At 40.7% G+C, this 19,620-nt stretch overlaps 1 protein-coding gene across 10 annotated transcripts in view; it reads right to left on the reverse strand.

The window, feature by feature from the left end:
- Positions 1-19,620, reverse strand: part of CACNA2D1 (calcium voltage-gated channel auxiliary subunit alpha2delta 1) — a 623,614-nt gene that overhangs the window by 572,320 nt on the left and 31,674 nt on the right. The window contains exon 2 of one of the 10 annotated variants that reach the window (XM_067564551.1): positions 15,026-15,077. The exons of the other annotated variants lie outside the window; for them this stretch is intronic. The gene's annotated coding sequence lies outside the window, so the exon portion shown is untranslated. The remainder of the gene's footprint in view (positions 1-15,025; positions 15,078-19,620) is intronic. 10 annotated transcript variants of the gene reach the window in all.

Here is a 19,620-nt window from a genome sequence, read left to right on the forward strand (position 1 = left end):
AGATCACTTTCACTTTACAAAGACTAAAGCAGAGATTCCCAAACTGCAGTCTGTGATGAATGCTCTGGTCTCAGTGCTGGTTTCTCCTTATTTCCCGCTACATACTTATATTAAAAGCCAACTAAAAATATCAAATGCTTTCCTCCTGTTACTTTTCCGTGCAGGCAATTGCTACAGGCCATCATCAATGGGAGGAGAATTGTCCCAAGACAAACAGCAAGAATCCGAACAGCAAGAATATGGATCTAAACAGCAAGAATATGGATGTTTATTAATTTAGTAAGGAATTGTGAATGGATCTTTGTCATGAGGTGTTTGAGCATTACCTTGATCCCCCACCTGACTGCCTTTATCTGCATGCAAAAAACTTTAGGTTACTGGATATTAAAAGAGGGGATTGCCTGCAGTATGTGACATGCATACTACTGAAACAAAGTGTCGTAGGTTTGCTTATTGACTAGATCGGCATTCTTCATTGCAAGGCCCAGGAGCCAGTGGCAGCTCCCTGACTAATTGTTTATATTCCCATGTATTTTATTTTGAACATTAGAATATGTACCGAGCCTATCAAAGTCTGCCTTCTTCACACGTCACATTGACCACATGGTACGATGTGCGCCAATAAGTACATCTAAGTATATCCATTGTATAACCACCGTATTACTACCATGGCAACCAATGTAGAACTCTGAGTGTTCAACTGTTTGTGTTGTATATTATTTTTTGGCCCCAATGAGTTACTGAAAAGAATGGATAGATTCTTAATTCCACTGAAGAGAAAAAGCAGAAAGTGAAACAGGAGAAAAAGCAGATAAGAACGTAACTGTAGATATTAAACAAACGAACAAACAAAAGTTTTAGTTACACGAGTCGCTCTGTAACATTGTCATTAAGTAGCAAGCAATGTGTTCATTTAGTAGTTGATGTGGCTCTCACATTGAAGGTTTTTTGCCAAAGTGGCCGCTGCTTGAAAAATAGTGAAGATCACTGGACTAGATGGTGTCCTTCCATAATATCCAGTAGAACCTCAGAGTTACGAACACCAAAGTAGCAAACTGACCAGTCAACCACACCCCTCATTTGGAACCAGAAGTACACAATCAGGCAGCCACAGAGAAAAGAAAAAATAAAACAAAAAACCCCCAAATACAGAATACTGTGTTAAACTACTAAAAAAAATAGAGAAAGCAGCATTTTTCTTTTGCATAGTAGGGTTTCAAAGCTGTATTAAGTTAATGTTCAATTGTAAACTTTTGAAAGAACAACCATAATGTTTTGTTCAGAGTTATGAACAACTTCCATTCCCAAGGTGTTCGCAACTCTGAGGTTCGATTGTAGCACAATCTAGGGAGTGAGTACAACCAAAAGGCAAATGTGGAACAAGCCTTTCACCAACATGCATGTAACACAGAAATTCTCATTTTCTAAACTTAAATAATCTTCTGTGGAGGTAAATAAAGCTTTTGTTATGGTAGGAGAAACTGAGGCAAAACAGTGATGTGCTATGCTGGAGGCTAGAGAGCTAGTGAGTGAGAGCTGGGACGAAACCACAGGAATTCCTAATTGGCAATCCTCAGATCTCCTTTGTTTTGGCTTTGTTTACAAATACAGCCTATTTCTGCCAGTATTTGTGATGCAAGAGAAACAGCCATATGAACTTTGTTTTCCTGGACAAAAATGAATGAGCTTCAGATTCAGATAGTTCCACTTAGAGTATTCTGGACAACTATTGGTTGTAGAGTAATTAAGAAGTTTGTTTCAAGTTTGGTGACTAGACAGTAGGATCCAGAACAAACAACAAAACATAGCTAACCAGTAGCTTCATGTGAATCTAGCCATTCATTGAGCACTTACCAAGCATAGAACAAGGTGCCTCTAGTAGCTTTCCCACAAGCCTCGCCCAGTGCTAGGTGTGGGTGGATGTTTCAGAACAGGTATAATGTAGGAGGAGCACAAGTCACACAGAAATTTGACTTTGTGAGAAATTTACTCCTGCAGTTCTTGCTTGCAGTAGAACTGAGCCCAGGGGTAGTAGAAAGGGTGACCAGATGTCCCTATTTTGGGGACATTCTTATTTCTTATATATTATTTTTCTTATTATTCTTATATATTTCTATTTTTCACACTTGCTATCTGATCACCCTAGTAGTAGATGAAGCATATATATGCTCCCTAACATCTTTCTGGAATTAAAACTCTTGGTTCCAACCTTAAATATTCCAGAGCAGATGAGAATTCCTTCCTCTCCATTTGTGACCAGAAACTTCCAGATTAGACCTTGCTATTTCTAAAACGGTCTTTCCAGCAGCAAATCTCCATCAGACCTACTTCCGACCTTTACTATTTCTTTTCAAGTGCTACATCTATTATGGCTCAAGATCCCCTGCTGAACAGAAGCCTTGCCGGCCCATTCATAGTGGTCTTGGGGAGGGGCAGTAGGCGAAATGTTAGTGCTGCTAGGACAAAGAGGCAAGTGACCTACTTAATACAAAACTGACCTTTTTTGTTATCTGCTGTCTAGATCAGTGTAAGGAACCGCCCCCTTTGCAATGGCCTTTGCGATGCTGTCAGTGTTACATCCTCCAAAATGGCATTGCCTGAAGGGTTAAACAAACAAGCAACTTGCCAAAAGCCACAAAGGAAGCCAGTGTCAGAACTAGGAAGAGAGCCCCCAACTTCTGCCATGTACCCACAAGAACCTTAGGACAAGGAAATGCAAGCAAAAAAAGTCCTCTGACCTAGAGCTGCAATTTGCAACAGGATTCCTCAGATTCATGAATGAATGACTAAACAATTTTCATCGTTTAAAGACATTTACAACTCCCCACTTCCAAACAAACTCTCAGCAGCCAACTTGTTGCAGCAAGCGTAGGAACCCGATTTTCCACGGCTTTACACCTTTACACTTTAAGCTGCTAGAATTTCATTAGTTTTAGTAGAGTCACACCTACCTAAAACTGACGTAACAATGGAAAAAAATCAAGCCCTAGAAAACGGTTTGAGAAAAAAAAGATATTTTCCAACACAATGTGTTAAGATATGCCAAGCAACTTGGCCTATACCGGTAATTAAATGAGAAGGGCTCAAGAAAATATACTACATGGAACAACTCTGTCTGGTAAAGGGGTGACTTGATTAGATAACATGGCTTGTTTGACTAATTTCTATGGACCAAATCCTGCAGCTCTTACTCAAGCAAAACACTCACTGTAGACAACTTAATTGTGTAAGGACCACACTCAACGGAACTCATTTAAACAGGTAAAAGGTGAATCACTGGTGGATCTTTGAAAAAACTATTTTCACATTGCAAATGTTCACTTGTGAAAAACAATTTTCAAAAACAAAATGTATGCCTGTCAGGCCAAAAAAAAAAAAAAAAAAAAAAAAAAAAAAAATCAATTCACACAAAAAATTCCTCTTTTTAGGAAGTCTGAATGGGAAGAAAAGAACAAATTGGGAGGGCTGGAAAAGTCAAACTTTGCTGTTTGCATATTTGAGGAATGTGTGAATTATTTCAACAGTTTTGCTCACAGTACAAAAATTTTACCCCAGAGAGCTCTGAAAATGAAGGGCCTGATCCTGAACTAAAAAGTCAGACACTATTTCTTAAAGAGATAAAACAAGTAAATAAAAAGCATTCTACCCTGACAGCGAAAGCACTTACGAATTTTAACAAAACCAGATTAATCTAACGTCAAGATATCTGTTGCACTGCATTTTGCTAAAAAGCAATTGGAACATATGTTTCAGTCTTGTGCTAACATTGGTCTAGTCGCGAGTAGAAACAAGATATAAATTTTTCCAAGTGAGAGTAATTAATCTACCAAGGGTTGATGCGGATTCTCCATCAATTACAATTTTAAAATCAAGAATGGATTTTTTTTCTTTCCCAAAAGATCTGCCCCAGGAATTATTTGAGGAAGTTCTCTGGCCTGTTTTATACAGGAGGTCAGACTAGATGTTCACAATGGTCCCTTCTAGCCTTGGCATCTATGAATGATCATTAAACTCCAACTCAGCAAAGCATTTAAACACATGCTGAATAGGGATGGACTGATAATCAGGCCCCCATACAACAGTGCTTACACCCTGATTCACTAAAGCATTAACCATGTGTTTAAAGTTTAAGTGCATGCTCAAGTCCAACTATTTATGCACATGTTCAGCTTTAAGCTACATTCTTAATTCTCACTCGAGTCCATAGGACTTAAGGATGTGCTCAAAGGTAAACACATGATTAAGTGCTTTGCTGAAATGAGGCCTAAAACTGGCTAAACAATTACTAGAAATCAACATAGCTAGCTAGCATTAGCAAATACAAAATAATTCTCACTCAGTTTTAAAGATCTTTCAGTCTTCATAATCAAGATATTTCCATGGCTTTCTGCAGTCAACTAATTCATGGTAAGAAACCAATTTAAATCATAATAAGAACAGATTAAAGTCATGTCACTTAATAGGCAAACAGCTGAGGAAAATCAAAATACTTAAAAGGTTCAAAGTGTTCTTAGGAATGCCAGCATTAAACAGTCAAAGTTCCTACAGCCAGAATACAAACTATACAACACAAGAGCAATATACATAAATAAGAAGCCTGGCAGTTTGGAAGCATTTGAACACGACCAATTACCATTTCTGCTTCGAATTCTTTGGGGGTGAGAATTTGATAAGCTCTTATTTCAGTCTGGGGATGAAAAATGGATACTCAAATAATGGACAGGGCAATAAAAATGCAATAGCAGAACAGATTAACAGCAAGGAAACAAATGATGGAGAGTTGCTTTGCTTAATATCGCTTTATTTTGCTCACAATGAATGTGATCCCAATAAACCTCAAGTGTCTCCTAGGAAATGCTGAACACCCTCAAATCCCACTGGCACTCAGCACCTTGCACAGTTGAATTCAGCTTACAAAACACGGGGTGAAATCCTGCCACGATTGAAGTCAATGACAGGACTCCTATTGTCTTCATTGGGGTCAGAAAATCAATCAACAAGGTAGATCCTGCTCCTGGTGACATTAATGGGAATCTTGTCTTGGGAACAGAAACTCCAGACTCAATTAACTTGTAAAATCATCATCATGTCCTCTTCCCCTCCCCCCATGATGAGGATAATTTTTTGTGGCATCTGAGGGAGGAGAATTTCATACACTAAATCTTAAGGAAGAGAGGTTTACTTTGTTATCTTTCATTCTTTTTATTGGTTTAAGTGCAATACTTTTAACAGCTACAATTACCAAGAGGCGTGCAAAATGGTCTGCAGCATAGAGAACTGATTCTTACAGGCATTTTGTTCCTTTATCGTTCACTCTTACAACTATGGCCTTCACCATATAGTTAATTCCAGAAAATCATAACAAATCAAAATGTGTTCCATTACTATAAAGAAAGTAAGCGTACTGTAAAAGACCTTTATCAAGAACAGTTGCAATTACCATACAGAGTTGTGCTATAGTTGTGGTCAAGGATGCCCTGTTGTTACAAAGCTTTGTTTTCAGATGCTTCTAGCTTTATGAAAGTTAACCTCAAGCCTGAAATTTCTAATGCTTCTTATCAGACAAGGGGGAATGTTTGTGCGTGAATAAATTCAGATCAATTACATTCAGGTATTTTTATTAAGATAATCATGGGAGGAAGTTATTTTAAAATATCTGGTTGAGTTTTTTGCTCTCTGGTAAGTGTTGTGCATTCATTTCTAAACATCAATATTGTTTGTCATGGACTAACACCTGGATACTGTAACATGGAGCATTCATGTCGCCCTGTGTGCCTCTGTGGAGCCAGTCTCCACAGAAATGCAGCAGCAGACCAGCTCTGTGCTATACTACATATTACAGGATATGAGCCGCAGCCCTTGTTCGAGACATGTCCAAAGAAATGTAATTTAGAATTACAAATATTTAATATTCATAGGGTGCAAAATTCTTTGTGAGACCAGCTTAAAAAAAAAAAAAAAAAAAAAAAAAATGCACAGCTCAGTATAACCAGTCACTCAAAAATCCTGAGACCCTCCCAAAAATCATGAGGCTAGCTTAAAATCAAGAGTTTTTTTAAAAAATGAAATCAATTAATTTAAGGTTTTTATTGCCCTATTGGTTTTCAACCCTTGAGGTTTCACATTTTCAAGCTCTTTTCACCCTACAATCATGAGCTGGAAACTCACTTTTTAAAAAAATGAAAGTTGCAATTCTCACACAGTCACTTGACTCCAGCAGTGGGAAATTCAAGAACACCCCCCCCCTCCCCAAATATCATAAGATTCATGATCAAAATGACAAGAATTGGGAATGGACAGCTTCAGTCTGATGTATGCCTGAACATGAATAAAGGCCTCCAGTTCCTCAGCTGGTGTAAACTGGCACCATTCCATTTTATATCTGAGATACACACTTTGGAGCATGCTGTAAACTGATGAGACTCTGTAACGACCTAAGATCTGGCCAGCCATCCCCTCCTCATAAACCCCTATGTTATTAATGTGTGAACAATGAATGAGCCCTTTTATTCAGATTTCTACTACTCTGAAACTGTACAGCCACGGTTGCAGTATTACAACCTTGTGTCTGTACAAAACACAAATTGAAATAGGAAGCTGGTGGTGGTAAGGGTAATGTGAGGAGAGTTGGCAGTACCCTCTGAAGCCCCCTTAGGAAGGCATACACCAATCATTTTACATCACAAATTCCTTCCAGTGTTTACTTAGCTGTCCATGCCACCACTTATTTTTTATTTTACATATTAAAACACCCATAGGTATTTTTCAATATGTGATAATATTTTTTAAAAATTAAACATAGTAGGAAATTAAATACAAAAATCCTACATTGCTAAGAAGTTTAAATCCTCAGTCATTAAAATAAAAATGAAGTTATGATTCCTATAGCAACCATAACTAGGTCAACCTTGTACATAATTGTTTATATGAATAAAATTCATTATATATACTTATATAGTACACTTTTTGCAATGTACATGTATAATAAATTCCTTCAGTGAAGTTAGAGATCTTTAAAAAAAAGAAAACAGATTTACATTTGTTGATTTATTTTGTTTATTTATTTAAAATTATGCATTGTTTATACACTCTCTCACCCCCCCCCCCCCCAAGCAAATTAATGCCTGCATTATTTTTAAAACTGTGGACATAATTTTAGTCATACAAAATGCCCCATGTGCAAGTGGGGAAATTTGCTTAAAGATATAGCTTTGAATGAACACAACCTAAATACATTTTATCAGAATTTGCAGAGTTTACGGAACCTAATATTTTTTTAAAATGATGAAATTTCATTCTCATATGTTGCAGAGTGTTAATTCAGGCCTAGAATCGGCAAACTGTTCTGGATGTAACCCCACTGATGTAAATAAATTAACTTGCACACACCCATGAAGAGTTGATTGCAAGACTGTAGAGTTGCAGAATAAATCAGCAAACAACAGAGCAACAGGGGCAGGATTAGCCTTTCTGCACACATTACCAGCCATGGCCAAAATTCATCCCTCCCACCTGCAATGAGTATCTCCTATCCACAGTTCAGTTCACCACTGAATAGTCTTCACTCATACACACAGCTTCCACTGATGTTAACAGGAACCTAGCACATGGAAGGAGAGCACAGCAGAGATTAGGATATATAGTGCAGATTGGATAAAATAAATGTTGCCCTTGTTTTAGGTGGCATTTTCTTACGCTCATCTGAATAATTTGAATCCAAGGTAGTGTCAGCTTGGAACATCGGCTGAGCTGAGATATACAAGTTTAGCAGAAAAAAGGGAAGATTTTTAGTACATATTAATCGATTAGATGTACAAAAGTGTTGAAGCGCACACAATTGTTTGAGCTATAAAAAAGTGCTAATGCGGGCTCTCATACTGGTAGAACATTTACATTTATGTAGGAAATTAGACTGGTGCCACCAAATGGATTCAGCTGATTTGTGCTTTAGTTTATCACTAATAATGCTATGCTGAATTAATGATGGCTTTAGCCAATAATGGTGAAGATCCCAAGGAACATTATAATAATTTTGCTTCAGTTGTTTCCTGGAAGTGTTAAAAAAAAAAAAAAAAAGGCTCAGAGCCAGATGAGTCCTTTAACTCACCATAGAGCCTTACGTCCTATCTGCACCTCCTCTCTTTACACTCATGGTATAGGGGAGGGAAAGGCTGAGCAGAGTTTCCTCCATGCTGAGGCACCAGAATAGCCAAAACCTGGTGATTAGGGCATTCAGCTGGAATGGAGGAGAATGGGTCTCACACCCTGGGGGAGAGGAAAAGACAGACTCTATAGCCCAGTGATTAGGACACTCAGCTGGGATGTGGGAGACCCAGACTCACATACTTGCTCCAAAGAACGTCATTGATATGAAGGCGAACTGTTCCAAACAGGAGCAATTGAGAGTGACCCACCCCAGAAGAGTCGATAGACTGATGGTTAGGACACTCACCTGGGACATGGAAGCATGGCAGACCAAGGCCTTGAACCAGAGTTGCCATATGCCATGTAAGTGCCCTAATCACCAGGTCATCCTTCTTATTCTAACACGGATGGCAAAAGAGTTCTCATGGTCTTGGGTTCAACCCAATGTGGAACAGGACCTTTTTTTAAATCTCAAAAAGTTTAATGGGACAGGAAAACCATTTCCCACCCAGTTCCATTGGACAGTAATCCACTTATAGATGGTAATTGGCGGTTCCTATGGGCTAGGAAAAGACTGCCCTATGATCCTATAGCCTACCGTGGGGCTAGGAGCTGGATTTTGAATTTCACTCATTATTAATTACATGTATTCCACTAGAACCTAGAAGCCCAGTCATGGACCGGGAGTCCATTGTGCTAGGTGCTGCACGAACACAGAACAAAAAGTTTGCCTCAAAGACAACAATCTAAGTAATATAGCTCTCTCCTGCTTATATAGTCTCATTTTTCTAAATGGTTTCAGTCACTTTTGGAAAAATAGGATTGCTATGTGCGAACACAGAACCCAATATTGATGGGTAGTCTTCTCAGAGGTGGACGTACGCAACCCTGTTGCTACATAAATTATCCTATATAGCTCCTCTGAGAGCAGGTGAACAATACGACTCTTGCCTTCTAAGAAGAAAGGAAAAAAATGTGAAATGCTCATGTTTTACTGCTTTTGAAAATAAGGTGGCTATGAATACTTAGAACAAAAATGAATACCAGGAACTAAACTCTGATTGAAGTCAATGGGGTTGCATGGATGTAGCTGGGGGCAGAATCTGGTCTGTGATTTTGAAGCCTTCAAGCATTATCAACATTAAGAAGTTTTGGTTGGATTTGCTGAGGTTATATTATTCAATGGTGTGTTCTTAGAGCTAGGCAGAGACTCACATTTTTCGTTAGCATTACACCATAGCACAGGATAGAGCAAGTCTATGCATCATGCCAGAAACCTATACCTCAAAGCAAGATAACAGTGCCATTAACAAATGACTCCATCAGAATCTTACCATATGTTGTTTGCACTGTACTTGTCAATACCGGGCATCACTTAGACTTCAAACAGCCACAGAGCAGACTTGCAGAATCCAAACATTGCATAGAAGGTGCAAAGCTTTTCTACAAATATTGTCTCAGTCCCTGATCTTGCAAACAGATGAGCTAGCACATGGGGTGCCACTGATTTCTAAGTGCATCACTGGGGCCTGAGATTGCAATAGTAACACAATATTAATTTAAAAACTTTTTGAACATAAACTCCTATTTCACTACAGTGCTTGGAAAACTAGCCCTGAGTCCAGTGTTTTACCTGCAACAGTCAACACGAAAAAACACCTCTCTACATGCCTCTAGTTCTGTCTGAATTTAGCACCATAGAAAGTGGTGGACTGGCAAACCCAAAGAATTAAGGCCTCTGTTAATCTATAGCTGAAGACTAGCATGGAAAGTGACATTGCACATCTGCCACACAACGAACCACTAATATCTAATAACTATGAGATCGGACAACAATTTCTGCTGGTGAAAGTATAGTTTAGCCACAATGCGCGTTCACTCCTTGGCCTCTGCTGAGAGCTGACAACAACTGGCACCAAGTGTACTACTAGTGGCTATTCTAGTGCAGATTCCCTGATCTGGACAGGGTCCATTAATTTCACACAGTTGAATGAATAACCAGCAGATGGCAATGCCTTTCAGTAGCCTCTGAGCTGGATTACTCTGTTCTCTGTTGTACACATTGGAATGATCTACCCCATACTGGGGTTGGGAGGGTAGGCATATGAGAGTGGCACAATGAACAAACCTTTAAGGGGCTGTGGAGAACAAATGAGAGAGTAAAGCACAATCATTTACTGAACAAGATTTAGATTTCTCCATGCATGACAATTCAATCTACTTTCAGAAACATGACACCAAATTATGCTGCCTCAGAGGAACCACACACAGTCTGGAAATTGCCTTGAATTTTAAGAAATGGATTTCCTGAGTCATTGCAGCAAGAAATTTCTGCCAATGTTACTTAGTTTGTACATCTTCAAAGCCCTTTATAAATGTGTACTAATTAATTTCCAGTATACCATTGGGAGGTATACAAGTATGATCCCATGTTACAGATAGGAATTCTGAGGCTGGGAGATTAAGTGGTTTGCTCCAGGCCACAGAGAGAATAGCAGGAGTTTCTGAGCTGGGGTCTGACATCTAGACCCTGTGCTCAGACTTCTGTTTCATCAGCATTTCCAAATTTTCCATCATTACATGAACGTTGGTCCTTGTGGAAAATGTTACTAGGTTTATGACACACACAAAAGTGAAAATTAACTGGTAAAAAATTCCTTCCCTCAAACCCCATATTTATGAAGCTAGCAAAAAATTCTCAAAAATGATGGCTCAGGTTCATGTAATACAAAAGAAACCCATTTTTATGGGCCAAACCTTTGAGCAGCTTCATATAACCTTTCTTTCTGTATGTGTTTATACAGACTGATAGATAAAAAGCAATCATTTCCAGTGATAGTCTATGTTACAAAATACAACCATAAAATATCAGTTATTAGATATGGTCAAAATTGTTCATCTGGAAAGTATTTAAGAAAAAACAGCTGTTCTCTGTGTATATTATATATATGAAAGACGTTTGTTTTCCTTGAAAATTTTCTGGGGGTTTATTTTGTTTTTTGGGGGAAGGGGTTGTGAAAGTAAAACCCTGAAAATGGAATTATGTTTGTTCATTTTGTTTTCACCACCAAATTAAACTGAGAACATTTGAAATTTTGCAAAACAAAAACTGTTTTTGTAACTAGCTCTCAGTCACACAACCATGCCAGTTCTTACACTGGCCACTATTAGAAGACAAGAGGTTGGGCTAGATGAACTGTTAGTCTGATACAGTATGGCCATTCTTATATTCATCATGAGAGTCACAATATTAGGTGCTTTCCTTGAACTCCACCTCCTGAAATCAGGTTATTCCATGAGAATTTCAGCTCTCATTTTAAAAGTTTCTAGTCCTCATGGCTTCAAAGAAAAGCTTGAAAAAGTGTCCTAAAGGCTACCATAGAGAAGAACAAAGAACACAGTACACAACTGCAAAAGTTATTACTTCTAAAAATCTCAGGATTTGTAAGCCAGACTCATGATTTTTAAATGCTTGGGATTGGCAATACCGCATCCCTTGGGAAGTCGAGCACCAAATCACACTATGCTTGCACTCCCTTGGATGCACTCTGATTCCTGTTCAAGGAGAGCGGAGGAAAGCTTCAGGTACTCACCCGCACCAACGCAGGACCAGCCACCAACTAACCCTTAGCATTTTGCATACTTTGTATTTCTGAAGTGATTATAACCCGCTATCTGGAATGCCATTCTTCAGAACAGTCATCTGGTCAAAGGCACACTGAAATGATGGGACACAATCAAGACAGACTCTTTGAATCCCAGGACATTGCAGGTTGCATGTGATTTGTCCCATTTTTATGCAAGGGCCATCTGCAACAGGCTGCAGTGGAGATGGGACAGCCAGAGACAAGGAATGGCCATATAAAAACAGAAGTTAATAAAATAAAGATAGAATTAGAGAAGGAGATTAGAAGTGGCATTTTAGCACTTAGGCTCTAAATGTACCAAAGAACGAACAGGAAACATTACTTGGTTATTTCCCTTTCAATCCAAGAATGGCTTTGCTCTGATTTAAAGATGGATGGAAATGAAATGTCTAACCCATCTCTTTTTCCACGGTGTCGGAGTCATTATCAATTTTCTATCCTTCTCTGAAACTGGACACCTCAGGGTGGAGAAGTAAAGCAGGACAGGACATTCTACAATAATATCTAATGCTATGGCTCAAACAGAAGCAATAGGTTGGGTGCAGAAAATACTGGGTGAGGTTCTTATGGCGTGTGTTATGCTTGTCAGACTAGCTGACCATAATGGTCCCTTCTGGCCTACAGATCTGTGAATCCAGAGCCCTTGCTATAAATCGCAGTTCTTACTGGCTACACAACAGCTCCTAGTTTTAGGCCATATTTATACATACAGCGCTGCAGCAGCACAACTGTACTGACACAGCTGCGCTGCTACAGTGCATTTGGTGAAGATGCTTTATTCTGATGGGAGAAAGGTCTCCCGTGGTCATGGAAAAAAAAAAGAAAAGAAAAACACCCCACCAACCACCTCCACGAGCGGCAGAAGCTGTGTTGGTGAGAGATAAGTGCTCATGTGCACAGGGCTATTTATGTAATTTAGGTTACTCGGGGATGAAATATTCACACCCCTAAGCGACAAGTTTTTCCAACATAGGCTGTAGTGTAATCATAGTCTTAGTCTTTTAACCTTTTGTCAAGGAGAGGAGTAGGGCCCTACCACCACTCGCTTTGTTTGGTGTCTTATGACATGGATCATTACATCAGTCAGAACAGAATCCTGTACTTTCAGCTCCAAAGCACACTTGAGCTAAAGTAGTAATTCCATGTGCTGAGAGAAGTAAGCTCTTGTCCTTTATGTGGACCAACCACTGCAGGGGGACATGGCACCTTGGCACATGTTTACGCCTGCTCGGATGGTGTACAGTTTGGCCTGAGCATGGATGACCTAAAACAGGTTCCAAAATTTCAAACAAGGGGCAACTTTGGAGTTCCTCCTTTCTCAGGCCAGTATTCCACTGAAGTCAAGCTTTGCCTGCGGAAGGTCTGAATAAAAGGAAAGTAAGGACTTTGAGATCTGGCTCACAATAATCAATCTCACACATAGCAAAGTTTAAAAAAAAACAAACAAACCCAAACTCATCTTTGTGAGATTTTGCTACTTAATTGCATATGGATCCCTGATACCTCTGGAAGTAGTTTCCTCCTGCCACAGGCATGGTCACCTACAGCTCTATCAAGATCAATGTTATTGACAACGTAGGAGGAACAGAGTAGGTTCTGTAGCAAAAGCCACCCCATATGTTTGATGGAATCCCCAAATATCCCAACCCCCCTTCCAGCTATCAGGAGTCAGATCACTAGCCCATTACGAACCAGGGTTACGGAATGAGGACAAGTACTTGTAGGAAATCAAACACCCACATGTTGATATAAGGGAGTCTTTACCTTACATAGGGTAAAAAGCATGGCACTCTTAGACAACAGCAGATCCATGCCTAACAGACTAGACCAAGAACTACCTTTCACTAGCTTCTTCTCCAGAATAGACTTGAAACCAAGTTTTCCCTATGGACACGGGTCCGAAGAGATTGAGGTAGCAGCAATGGTGTAGGATCATCTACTACTGTGGGCAGAAGTCAATAGCACCAACAGTGATTCCCTATTTCAACTTTATGGTCCACTGCTTTATAACAATGTCTGTTCAAGGCTTTCAGCCTAGTCTTATGTTGCCTGAAGTTGAACAGGTTTTCAGTTTACTGATAGTCAGTGTTTTGGGATTCCCCTCAAAAACCTAGAACCCTCTTCCACCCTATGATTGTCTTACAAGTTTTGGTCTGCAATGAAAATCAAAAACCTCCCTTCTGTTTTCTCCAGGACTGGTACCTCCAATTCAAATTCACTTCAAAATACTCTCCATTTTTCTTGTACAGTCACCAGTCCAATCCCCCTCTCTTGTCCTTGACAAATATCATGTAATGCTGTACTGATGTAAGATGCAATTAAAGGATTTCAAACTGCCATTTATTATATTAAGCCTCACAACATCCTGGTATCTATTATTATAGCCATTACCCAGATTGCAGACAGGGAAACTGAGGCACCACCTGGTTCAATGATTTCCCCCATCATCATATGTGCCAATGGCACAACTACGAAATTCTGACAAATTCCCACAAGAGTGAGGACTTAGGCCTGGTCTACACAACAAACTTAGGTTGATGAAACGGAAGCCAACTTATGTCAAGCAATTAATTTATGCATCTACGCTAGCAGGTCCCTTCCACTGAGAAAGCTCACCTATAAAACATCGACTTAATTACTCCACCTCTGAGTGTAGTGCTTACCTCTTTGTTGATGGGTCAACAGAGAGGCAGTGTAGACGCAGCATTGTGTAAGTCGACTGAATTGGCCTCCAGAATGTATCCCACAATGCTCTGCTGTGACAGCTCTGGAGATTGTTTTAAATTCTGTTGCACAGCAGCCAGGTACACAGGAAACAGCCCCTCCCTTGTTCAACACCAGGAAATTTTGAATTCCCATTTCCTGTTTGATCAGCGTGGAGAGCTCACCAGCTCAGCTGACCTTCGCAACTCAATGCTCCAAACGCATCCCACCCTGGAGTACACAGGTGGTGGTGGATCTTATTGGTCTCTGGGGAGAAGAGTCTGTGCAGGCAGAGCTCCAACCCAGCCAAAGAAACAGATACCTATGAAAAGATTGCTGGGGGCACATTGTAGAAAGACTACACCAGGGACCTGCAGCAGTACGGTGTGAAAATCAAAGAACTTCAGCAGGCAAGGAAGACAAGAGAGGCAAACAGTTGTTCTGCACCACAGACACGTCGCTTCTACAATGAGCTGCATGCAATTCTCAGCAGTGACCCCGCTACTACCCCCAAAATGCAGCATGGATACCTCCCAGTAATCTGTGTCCCAGGCCTCCTCAGGCAACGACGAGAAGGACATTCTGGAAGAGAAAGAAGAGGAGAAGAATGGGAGACAGGCAAGTAGGGGATCCATTCTCCCCAAGAACTAGGAACTATTTTTAACCCCAGAGCAGTCCAGCTGGTTGCAGGACAACATGATGGCCGACCATTATGCTGAGGAAGGCGCCTCTGGTGAGTATACAATTCCAATCAAAGTGTAGGGCTCTTATATTTTATGTGCAATATGAAGAAAATGGGAAGTGCAGTGGGTGTTTGCTTTCCCAGTTGCTGCTCCAGCTATGCAGAGAGCACCTCCCCGAAAAAGGCTGTTTCCTGTGCACAGGGACGACCAGGGAATCCTCCATGGAGATCTCCAGGAAACTTTCCTGAAAATACTCTGCTATCCTTTGCAGGTTTCTGAGGAGGAGGACTGCCTCATTTCTTCCACCACAGAAAGGAATGGGGGGCTTCCGGTGTTTTCTTGTGGCTGCAAATTCCCCATCCCACGATGCTGTCTCAGACAGACCGCAATTTGGGAGGCTTAACGCTGGGCCCTGGTCTCAAAGCAACATTTATGTTGCTAGGGAAAAAAGGGGGGAAACATTGTCCACCTGCGCTTACAATGTGGGTTTTCCACAATTTGCAGCACAAGTCCCATTACCCATGCCACTGGGCCATACTCACCATGGCTGGAACAGCAAACTGAATCACTGAATAACTAGGGATTCTGATTATGTTCGGGTTTGCACTTGAGTGCAATAAAGGGAATAAAAACAATGAGTTCTGTGGCACTTTAAAGGACTAACAAATTTAATTTTTGTAGGCATAAGCTTTCGTGAGACTCAGCTCACTTTGTCAGATGCAGAGGTAGAATGATACAGTAAATAGGAAACATATATATAAGTGCATAGAGAACAGTGGAGAGGTGGATGAAAGCCAGGTACTTGAGGGCTAATGACAGTCATTGAGTAGGAGGTGAGAATGGGTGAGCAAAGCAATTACCTCTTGTAATGAGAGAGCCATTCAGACTAACAGGGCTACCCCTCTGGAACTGTTCAATAAAGGGAGTGTTTTTTAAACAGCAATTTGCACTAGACACAAGGTATGCACTGACAGTGGCTGCCTTGTGCTTTGCATGCCTTACAGAGAAAAGCTTGGCCTTCAGCATATCCTCCACACCAACAGAGAGATTAGAAGGTGGAAAAAGTGAACTCGTGATGACATGTTCACCGAGATAATGAATGCCTCTGGGACAGCTGACATGGAGCTAATAGTCTGGAAGGTTTCATGGTCTAAAAAAACTGGACATAGACATGGAGAGCATCCCAGAAGCATGAGTGTGCCCTGAAGAATTAGATGCTGCAGATTATGAAGGACTAATCAGACATGTTGAGGAGTCTGGCTGAGCATCAACAAAAGTAGCTTCAGGCTAGAGTCCCTCTGCAGCACTTGCAGAACGGCCTGTAAACATCAGCCTGTTTCCAATCCCCTTCACCTAAATGTTCCAGGTGGTGGGGGAAGGTGCAGTATCCCTTCCACTCACTGCAGGGGAGGGTACAAAGATTTTTGATGGGCAGACAAGCCACGTTTGTTTCTGCCCTTCCAATTTTATCACACGGTTTGCCTAAGGTTAAATTAATTTTCCTGTTGTTTCAGATTCTTTACATTTGTGCAATAAAAAAGTCAACATTTTGCAGTTGCAATACTCTATTTGTTCCAATCATGGAGGTTGTGGGGTGGGGGAGAAGAGATATAGGGAAACTGATGCAAGAGAGGGGACACCATGGGACGCACACTGCAGATAAGCGGCACACATTACTATGGATTGTGGGTATTCAAAGCCTCCTGGAGATACAGAGCTCCTTGCGAAGCTCTTCTTGTTGCCCTGGTATCTGGCTGCTCAAAATAAGCTGCCAGCTTATTTGCTTTCACACCCCATGCCTGCGGAAATGTCTCTCCTTTGGCCCCTCACAGATATCATGGAGTACACAGCAAGCAACGATAATAAGGATACTGTTTTCATTGAGGTCTAACCTAGTCAGCAGACTGGGCCAGTGATCCTTTAAATGTCCAAAGGCACATTACACTATCATTCTGCACTCAGCCTATTGTTGAACTGCTCCTTACTGCTGTCCAGGTAGCCCATGGACAGCTTCATGAGTCATGGGAGCAAGGCGTAGGCTGGGTCTTCAGGATCATTATTGGCCTTTCATCATCATCAATGGTTATTTTGTGAACTGGAAAGAAAGTACTGGATTGCAGCTTTCTGAACAGACCTGTGTTCCTACAGATACGTGCATCATGCATCTTTCCTCACCATCCCACATTTATGTCAGTGAAATTACCTCTGATCCACCAGCATTCACACCACCACTGAAAAAAGTGTCCCTTTCGGTTTATGTACTCTTTGGCAACAGTCTGGTACCAAGATAGGGATGAGTGCGCCATCTTGCACTCCACAGCAGTTAGGGAACCCCATCACCACAAAACCCTCCATTATGTCCTGCACATTGCCTAGAAGCACTACCCTTCTTAGCAGAAGTCGATTAATAGCCTTGCATACTTCACAATAGCTCCCACAGTGGATTTACCAACTCCAAATTGATTCCCCACTGATCAGTAGCAGTCTGGTGTTGCAAGAGTGCTCAGATGAATGGGGTCCATACTTCTCAGGTTATGGCCTACATGAGGCTAAGCCAGGCTTCCAAAAAAGTCATAAAAAAGGTATGGGTTGTTTGCCATTGATAACAGGTTAGGAAGGGAGGAAACTACATCATAGGAGGCAGAAGCCATGTTCCCATTTCCTCCTCCTACAGCTAGTTGCTCTGTGGGACAGCTACCCATGATGCACTGCTCCGTGCACTAATGCAAGCACTGCTAGTGAGGACGTACGCCACTGACACAACGAGAGTGGTGTGGACCCACTTAATTACTGCAGCACCTGGATGTCGACCTAAGTCAAGTCAACAACTTTGTAGCATAGACATGCCCCGACTTCTGAAAAGGGATGAAAACCACGCAGTCTCTGAAAAGGTTTTTGTTTTTTCTCAGGAGATGGCTATCAGATATGAGTCAAAAGATGTCCAGAGATAATGCTCATAACTTCTCTCCTGAGACTCACCTTTTATAGAACAGTCTTTCATTACCCTTGGAAACAGAATGCTGAAGACTGCCCTTTTGCCATTCATGTCTACACTCCCCAGTCACACCAAGTCTGTCCTGCAGAGTCAGCACTTCAGTCCTGGGCTTATCACATTCCTAGCTAAATCATGGCGCAATATGTTACTCAATTCTCAAAGCTTTCTTGAGAATGGCTACACCAGCTCTGTGCAAGGAGTAATCTGAATTGTCTGTTGACTTTATGGCATTTGTATCCGTCATCAGCTCTCTCTTCATCAAGAAATCACTGAGCAAATGGCAGCCAGCTTTGAAGAGTCCAAAAGCTCTGAGGAGGAGCTTGCAACTACAAGATATATGCTATAAACAATGCAATGAGGCAAGAATAGCATAAGATAATGCAGCACAGGAATCACCATATCGGATCTAAGGTATTTATATGGCCCCCCATTACCACAGTATCTGAGCACCTCACAATCATTAAAGTATTTATTCCCACAACATCCTGGTGAGATATGACAGTTAACATTTCACAGAGTGAAGCAGAGAGGGACTAAAGTTAATTGCCCAAGACTAGTGGTCTATCCAGCCTAATAACCTCTAACAATGGTCAGTAACAGCTGCTTCAAAGGAAGAAAGTCTAAAGCAGATACATGATAACCTGTCCCAAGGTAAAGTTTCCTGCTAACCCCTAATAGTTAGAGGTCATTTCATGTCATGACACTTGAGGGTTTAAATCTCTTTCAGAACTCTTGGGATTATATGTTTTTAAATAGTTGCTATTATAATTCTGAACATTCTTGTTATCCATATAACTGTCCAGTGCTTTTCTGAAAGATTGCTGTGAAGCTGTTGGCTTGAATGATATAATGTGACAATGAGTTCCACACTTGCCCTCTGGACATCAGGACCCTTTAAAACATCTCAGGTTAGGCAACCAAATTTAAGGCCAAAAAGAGATTTAACCAAAAATCTCTAGTCACTGCTGAAAACTGTGTCTCTGCCCCTCAAAAAACAAAAACAAAACAAAAACACCCACCCACCCACACCCTTCCACAGTGAAGAAATTTCTATAAAAAAATGAGGATTCACTGTCGTCATATCTAGTTTACTCTGTCACTTAGCGTTTTCCAGACAGCTGTCTCATAATTGGTTTCTATACAATTTAATATCCTCTGATTTTTTTTTAAATCCATCACAATGAGTCTCCGTTCACTGCATTCACCCAACTGTTCCAAAATCTCAAGGCCACTGCAGTTGGGTTGGATATATGTGCTTGCCACTCATCTGAATGTTGGTGCCATCAATGTATTTGATTATGATTAAAGTTACACCTCCCTATAGTCATTAATGAAAACATAAAACCCAAAGCAAGTCCTTTCTGGGAAATCAACCAACAGTTAACTTTTGCTCCTGTTCATCAACCAATTTTTAATCCATGCTATGATGTTTTTATCCAATTAGTAT

Source organism: Emydura macquarii, unplaced genomic scaffold, assembly GCF_026122565.2.
Source record: "Emydura macquarii macquarii isolate MOO-44397 ecotype Brisbane River unplaced genomic scaffold, CSIRO-AGI_Emac_v2 contig_2636, whole genome shotgun sequence".
NCBI classification, from domain to species: Eukaryota; Metazoa; Chordata; order Testudines; family Chelidae; genus Emydura; species Emydura macquarii.